The following is a 7978-nucleotide window of genomic DNA, read 5'->3' as shown; positions in this document are numbered from 1 at the left end:
CACAGCGCCACCCGTGTCCCCCAAGTAATCATACCACTTGCTAAACCCATACACCTTCCCCTCTTTCCTGTTCAGCATTAAGGTTTAAGGGACACTACTCTGAAACAGTTTACTCTGCATTGCAATTCCTTCCAATTTGTCAGTTTCTGTCCCCTTCAGATACCTCATCCCATTTTTATTTTATTTTTTGCAAAGTCTGCTACCAAACAGCCCTTTCCTACTGTTTATTTCTTCTCTTCATTTTGACTGCAGTGCTAAGCATGCTTGCCTTGGCATAAGCCCCATTCAACACAATGGGACTGGCCTGCATCACTGAGACCTGGGTGGGTGAGCAAGTTGGTCTCAGCCCAGCCATGCCCACCTGGGTACTTGGAGCAGCACCAGGGCAGACTTGAGTCGGGGAGAGTGAGTTTCTGTGGTCTATAGAAATTCCCTTTCTCCAGGCTCTCTGCCTATAATTCCATGATTCTGTGATGAAGATTACCTCAACTTTCTAAGCATCTGAGTAGCCTTGTCTAAACAAGAATGTTTTTAGCAGGCACCAAAAAGTATACAGTGGTACCTTGGGTTACATACACTTCAGGTTACATACCCTTCAGGTTACATATGCTTCAGGTTACAGACTCCGCTAACCCAGATATAGTGCTTCAGGTTAAGAACTTTGCTTCAGGATGAGAACAGAAATCATGCTTCGGCGGTGCGGCAGCAGCAGGAGGCCCCATTAGCTAAAGTGGTGCTTCAGGTTAAGAACAGTTTCAGGTTAAGAACAGACCTCTGGAACAAATTAAGTACGTAACCAGAGGTACCACTGTACAATGAAGGCTCCGACTTGATCTCAATAGGCAGGGATTTCCAAAATTGTGGTTGCTGCTACACTACACGACTTGAATTCTTACAAATGTGGAACGGGTATTATGTGACACTTGTTAGCATTCGGCTGAAGCATATCTTTTTATTCTGGCTTTCAAATTTAAATATTTCCGCTTTCAAATACAGACCTGAGAACTGTGTGCCATTAAATTTACTATTCGCTTCTGGAATTGTCCTGTGAATCACTTTGCATCACTCACTTGTCCTTGACTACCTCTCACTCTTTACTTAATGCTCCACCGATATACCTGTAACTGCTTGTCTATGGCGACAGCCTTGCAAACACTCGCCAGGCAGGAACTAGGTCATCTCTTTCAGCCTATTTAAGATACTCAAAGTTCCAGGAATTAATAGTAGGTTCCAGTGCCCGATTTATGTATAGGCTTAGTAGGCTGAAGCATAGGGCCTCTAAATCTAGGGGGCCTCACCAGCCCTCCCGCTCCCCAGCGGGCAATCTCCCCTCTCCCAAAATTGAAACCCCAAGACTTCATGCGAGGGCAGGGCAACTCAGGCCCAGCAACTATTAGACCCAGGGCTAGGCAGTGGGGCCCAATTTGAAGCATTGGGGCACAGCTTGAATTAATTTTTCTTGTAGGGTCCCAGTTCACAGCCAAAGTCTGCAAAATCTTATAGATATAAATAAAATCCATCTAGATTGCCCTGGTGCGGAGGCTTCCTTAGGAGCAGCATGTGGGGCCCAATTTGGCCCAATTGCTCCAATTGCCTTAAGGTCAGCCCTGATGAGACTGTGCAGGGGTTGGACTGACAAGCCCTGCACCTTCTAGGTCCCTGGTGTCACCATTCAGAGTACAGACTCAAGGACTTGTTATGGAAATAGGGGGGCACTTATTGGAAATCTGTTTTGTCACCTCTCCCCCCCCCCAAACACCGAGACAATGAGCCCAGCTACCTTTTATTCACAGTCGCATAAGCACTACACTACAGCATGGCCATAAACTTGTATGTTCAACCGCTGAAATATACACCCAATATGTAGCAATGGAGATTTATGTTACTGCTTTATGAATGGATACTGTGTTTTATGAATAGACTCTGTATTTTATGAATTACCTAAGAGCCACCAATAGGGAGCTCTAGAATCTGACAGCTAACTAATTGGGTACTACAAAACAGTGACCCTTATTGCTGAAAGCAGGTAACCAGCAGGGTTACCCTTCAGCTCAGCCTTTGCACTGTTGACTGAACACACCCTGCTGTGCAGATAATGGAGAAAGCTCTAAATTGTATCCCTTCTGGCATCCTGGCCAACTCTATTATGCTGGTGTAAACCCTGGTGCACCAGAAGCCCAGAATAGCAGCAAATAAAATCCGCTGATACGTCAGCAACTGATAAGACTTGTCAACCAGTTCATCCAAATCTTCCTAAATTATAAAGCTCCAAAATACAGGCCAAAAGAGAGCAGGTCTGGGAAGAGTGAGCCATACAATGGGCACCACCAGTAAAAAGGCCCTGCTCCATGTAACTTCTGCCCTGTCATTTGATAGAGTGCCCACTTGCCCTCCTTCTTGACATGGAATGCTCTCTATTGGAGTCTCCAGGTCCAGTACGAAGACCATAAAAAGGGACCTTGAAGTTCCCAACAGCTGTTAAGCAAGCAAGCAAGCAAGTATACAGGTCACCTTTGTCACAGTCAGGAGGCCTATGTCCTGGCCAGGCCTGCACCCAACCTTGTTTTTGTACAATCTTGTTTGTCCTCAGTAACCAAAGCTATATTATCAGCAAACACAAGCAGAAAAGTTGTTTTCCTTCATTTGCAAGGAATTGTACAAAACAAAGTGGCATTGATAAAGAAAAGTTCCAGGGTGGCAACAGAAAGCAAACTAAAAATGCTTTTGCAGTTCATCAAAACTATCCAGCAATATCAAGTTATAGGAAAACTGGTGCTATTAACAGTAATCCTTCTAGTTGGTTAATTGGTCCGGCAACTTCCATGCACATGACGTGTGATGCTAATTATTTCCCCCAAGAGTTAAATGATAACTAATCAGAGGCAGCTACAGGAGAGCTATGAGATTCAGGTAAGGGTCAGATGCCTTGTCAATCCCAGCAGGTATATAAGAGGACGACCCAGCATTGTCCTAAAGAGGAGAAGCCTAGCATGGAAGACTTGCATATAGTACGCAGATCTGAAAGGGCCACAAAGGGTAATCCACCCTTAAGGTATGCTGAAGAGTTTGCTAAAACAGTCAACAGCTGTTGTTAGTAACTCAGAGAAGGTTTGGGAACCTTCAAGCTTCGAAGAGGTCCAGAGTTTAACCTCAGAGGATGCTGAGCCATGGTTAAATGCTAGGCCACAAAAGGTTTGCAAAGTTCAGTTATTGCAAAAGTTTTCAGTGTTAATTTTATGCATTTAAAAAAATCACCATGGTATTTAACAATAATATCTTATGTAGATGAGAAATTGTGAATTGTAGAATTTTAAATAGCCGTCATCATCCTTGGCTTCACTCAATTTTGTTCATAACACTCTTCCATTTTCTTCTAGTTGTGAGGGTGGGGGGGTGGGGGGTGGGGAGGGGCCTCACAAGTGGAGTAGCCTAGGGCCTCTCTTCATCTAAATCCAGCCCTGGTAGGTTCCCATTGTGAAATCATCCTTGCAAGGACTGAATTTAAAGTCTGATCCCTGCAGCTTAAGAAAAAGCCACTGGAAGAAAATGTGGGAGGGAGTGGCATTAAAAAGCCATGCACCTAATGATCATTTCATTGACTCCATCAACCTTTGATTTTTATTTTCATATCCACCAAGCCCCAAAAGCACTAAACACTGGGAATGCAAGAAAGGAGCTGGGGAGGGTGAAAGCAAGAAACCGAGCACAACAGTTCTTGCTTTGGAACATCCACTTGGAGGTGATTTATTAAGCCTTGCTGAATAAGCCTGATTAAAATGCATAAACAGTTCTGAACAGTAAACAACCATGTCTAAGGATGAAAAAATGGGACCCGCATGCTGTGCATGGAAATTGCCCTTAACACCAGGGCCTATTGTTCCACAGATAGGAAGCCAAAGGTTGCTTGTAATCAAATTTGAAGTTTCCCATCACTTCCAAAAGAGCTGCTTCCTTGTGTAAATGTTTCAATTTGTTGTTGCTCAAAAGTGTTTCCTGACTTCTCCTCGCAGAAGCCCAGATTCCTTTTGATTGTCAGGTGGAAAGACAATTAGGGACTAGCAGAGAGTTCGCTGGGCTTTTCTCTCTCTTCCCTAAAAGGTGAAGCAAATGTGCTGAAGACAAAGGTTCCCACAGGAATAAAAGACAAATAGCTGTGAAAGAAGAAGAAAGCAGACACTTGGAAAAGTTTAGCCTTTTCTTACTGTTTAAAAACCTAAAACGTAGGAAGAATACAATTTGCTTCTATATTATAAAGCCTCACGATTAAATTCTTACACTTAGATGCATGAGCAAAGAAAGACTTTGGAGGGGGAGGTAATAAACCTAAGCCAGGAACCATGTAGACAGGAATGCCTTTGCTGGTAGAATATTTAAGGCTGGATAATTAAATAGCAATATGTATGTAAAAAGATCTGTTTACGGCCCCTTGGAAATTATTTTAACATTTGTGTGGAATTTGGAGAGTAAGCCAAAAATTGAGAGTCATTAACACTGTGATCCTAAGCATGTTTACTCAAAAGTAAGTAAGCTGGTGGGACGTGGGTGGCGCTGTGGGTTAAACCACAGAGCCTAGGACTTGCCGATCAGAAAGTCGGCAGTTCGAATCCCTGCGACGGGGTGAGCTCCCGTTGCTCGGTCCCTGCTCCTGCCCACCTAGCAGTTCGAAAGCACATCAAAGTGCAAGTAGATAAATAGGTCCCGCTCTGGCAGGAAGGTAAACGGCGTTTCCGTGCGCTGCTCTGGTTCGCCAGAAGCGGCTTAGTCCTGCTGGCCACATGACCCAGAAGCTGTACGCCGGCTCCCTCTCCCCAGTAAAGCAAGATGAGCGCCGCAATCCCAGAGTCGGTCACAACTGGACCTAATGGTCAGGGGTCCCTTTACCTTTACCTTAAGTCCCACTGCATTTAGTGGATCTTACTCCAAAGTAACTGCGCATAGGAAATGGAGCACATGCTGGAACCCTAGCCATTCTAAGACTTTTGCATTCCAAGTTCTGTGTTGCCTTTGTCGACAAATGGCAAAACAGGAACCATAGGCCTCCCTTGCCAGGATTATAATTTCCGCCTGTTCCCCATTTAAGATTACTGCATATTGATACTCAACAAGCAAGCGTTCCTTGAAATAAGGAACAGGTTGCAAGCCTAAGCAGGGCCCAACCCACTGAACTTCACAGGGCACAAGACCATATGCTCTCATCTTCAGGTTGGTCCAAGCAATGTCAACACTTACTAGGCTAACAGGCCTTTGGTGGGAAAGCATGTAGACATGGACCCTTTCATCAGGTCTCTGGTGTGAGCAGGCAAAAGTCAAGTCCTTGGTACTGTTGGGTCAGGATTTGGGTCAGAATTCCAGTTTCCCATGTAGCAGAAGGAACAAGAGAGAAATGCAGCAGATCTGATTTAGCACATTCTGAATTAGTACACATTCCCGTCTAATGCACATTCCCACCCCACAATAATACCATTACGTCTAGAATGTCAAATTACCAAACTGACAGTTGGGTGTAAACCAGCTCCCTTTATCCGTTTTATGTACCATGCAAATTTTGACTTAAATCAGCGACTTAAATATATCAAGTTACTGCTTTTGCCCCTTTGAGGGTCCTATTTCTGTGTCTTGCATAGCAGCAGCAATTAATTAGCACCAAGGCACTCTGATTAGTACAAACAAAATTGCAGGGAGAAATGAAGAGTACCAACGATAAACCAAAGTTCTCATAAACCCAGTCTACTTTTGAGGTAAAGAGCTTACTTTCAGGTTAGATTATTCTTTCTGTTTCTTAGCGTTATCTAGTTTATTGGGCTGAAGTTTACAAGCACAGAATGCAAGCTTTCTAAGGCATGTATTGTATTAAATATGTATTGCTAAGCATAATGCTGTCTAGAATGTTACAGTACCAAACGTGTTTGCAAAGCCCTCTGTTGTATAGCCAAGGATACACGGTGTACTTTTTCTTTGAACATATCTCCCTCTCCCTCTCCCTCTCTCTCTCTCTCTCTCTCTCTCTCTGGATTTTGCATTGCTGCGCACACACACTGCACTACCTGACAAAGCCCTTTGGACTTTAATGGTTCAGTACAAGGAGATATTAAAAGTTGTGCAATCAGTCCATAGGTGTATATATTTTTTCTTTGGTCAGTATTGCATCTGTAAAAGAGCTTTTGACATACTGTAAAATGAAAGTGTAATATAATAATAATGGTGGTGGCAATGTTACCGTACACCAGGGACCTCAGACCCAGGTCAAATGTGACCCTCCAGGTGTCTCTCTTTGTTTTGTTGGACTCCCCGCAGGCCACACTGCCTTCACAGCTACTTCCTTCAGAAGCCTGATTTCATATTACTGTTTATTAAATTTGTACGCCACCTTATACCTCCAGGTCTCAGGGCAGTTCATACCCTACTTAAGTGCAGTTGCCAGGCTGAAATGTGTCCCTAAACTTCAATGATGCCTCTTGGCTCCCTGGAAACCAGCCTACTGTACAAAGGTAAAAATTATATTCACTGCTCTACCCTCATTTGTCTTCTACCCTGCCTACTTCTGGCATGTCGTCCCTGGAAGGCCATCAAGATGGGAATATGGCCCTCCTAGACTGAAAAGGTTACTCCGCCCAGTGCCGGAGCTTCATGCCGGAGGGTGGGGCTGCTGCGTGTCCCAGGGGAGGGGCGCACATCCTGGGGGCATGGTGCCCAGCGCAGGGGGGGGCGCAGCCACTATGGCACCCCACCGGGATCGCTCTGCCGGGGGTGATACACTCCCCCTGCACTCCTCTTCCTCCGCCAGTGACTCCACCTCTGTTCTAAATCATTCTTGGGACTCAGCTATACAGCTGCAAATAAAATGTTTTAAGAGTGTTTTAAGTGCAATATACAATGTGACTCTGGGACGCGGGTGGCGCTGTGGGTTAAACCACAGAGCCTAGGACTTGCCGATCAGAAGGTCGGCGGTTCGAATCCCCACAACAGGGTGAGCTCCCATTGCTCGTTCCCTGCTCCTGCCCACCTAGCAGTTCGAAACCACATCAAAGTGCAAGTAGATAAATAGGTACCACTCTGGCGGGAAGGTAAACGGCGTTTCTGTGTACTGCTTTGGTTCGCCAGAAGCGGCTTAGTCATGCTGGCCACATGACCCAGAAGCTGTACGCCGGCTCCCTCTCCCCAGTAAAGCAAGATGAGCGCCGCAATCCCAGAGTCGGTCACAATTGGACCTAATGGTCAGGGGTCCCTTTACCTTTACCTTAAGTCCCACTGCATTTAGTGGATCTTACTCCAAAGTAACTGCGCATAGGAAATGGAGCACATGGCTCCCTTGGCAAATAAAGCGAGATGAGCACCGCAACCCCAGAGTCGGTCATGACTGGACCTTATTGTCAGGGGTCCCTTTACCTTTTTACAGTGTGGCTCTAGATGGCAATGCGTTTTTAAAAACGCTTTTTTAAAAAAAGTATTTTCAGAACGGTTTTTATATGTGTGTAGATTCCACCCTGTAAACAGGAAGAGAAGCAAAGGTGGGTAGAGGGGGAAAGAATGATTCTCATGAGGGGTTGAGCCTCAGAACTGCTCCCTTTAGAAATAAGCCAATGACTCGTTACATTATCTTGAGAAACTAAGGAGACCTGGTGGGTGGAATTGTGAATGAGTGCCTCTTTCCTTCCTCTTTACTAAAGCTGGAGTGAATGGTTTGGTAGTATTTAATAGCCACATTGCTTTCATCTACAGTTACTACTTTATCCCAATTTAGTCAACTACAACTCGGCTGAAATAAGAGGAAAAAGCAGCATATTTTTGGCCCTAAATCTAATTCTGTATTTGGTATATTTGCATCATTCAATATAAGCACAAAGTGCTAAGCTAAAATGATTTCAAATATGCAGTGTTGTGTGTTTATAACATCTCCATTTGAAAAGTAAAATTACAGATGGTTCCATAATTACTTTCATTAATGAATCAAAGGAAAGTCTAATGTACACAGAGAAGA

The sequence above is a fragment of the Podarcis gaigeae genome (genome assembly GCF_964106915.1).
Source record: "Podarcis gaigeae genome assembly, chromosome: 10".
NCBI lineage: Eukaryota > Metazoa > Chordata > Lepidosauria > Squamata > Lacertidae > Podarcis > Podarcis gaigeae.
Note: the sequence above shows the minus strand (reverse complement) of the source record.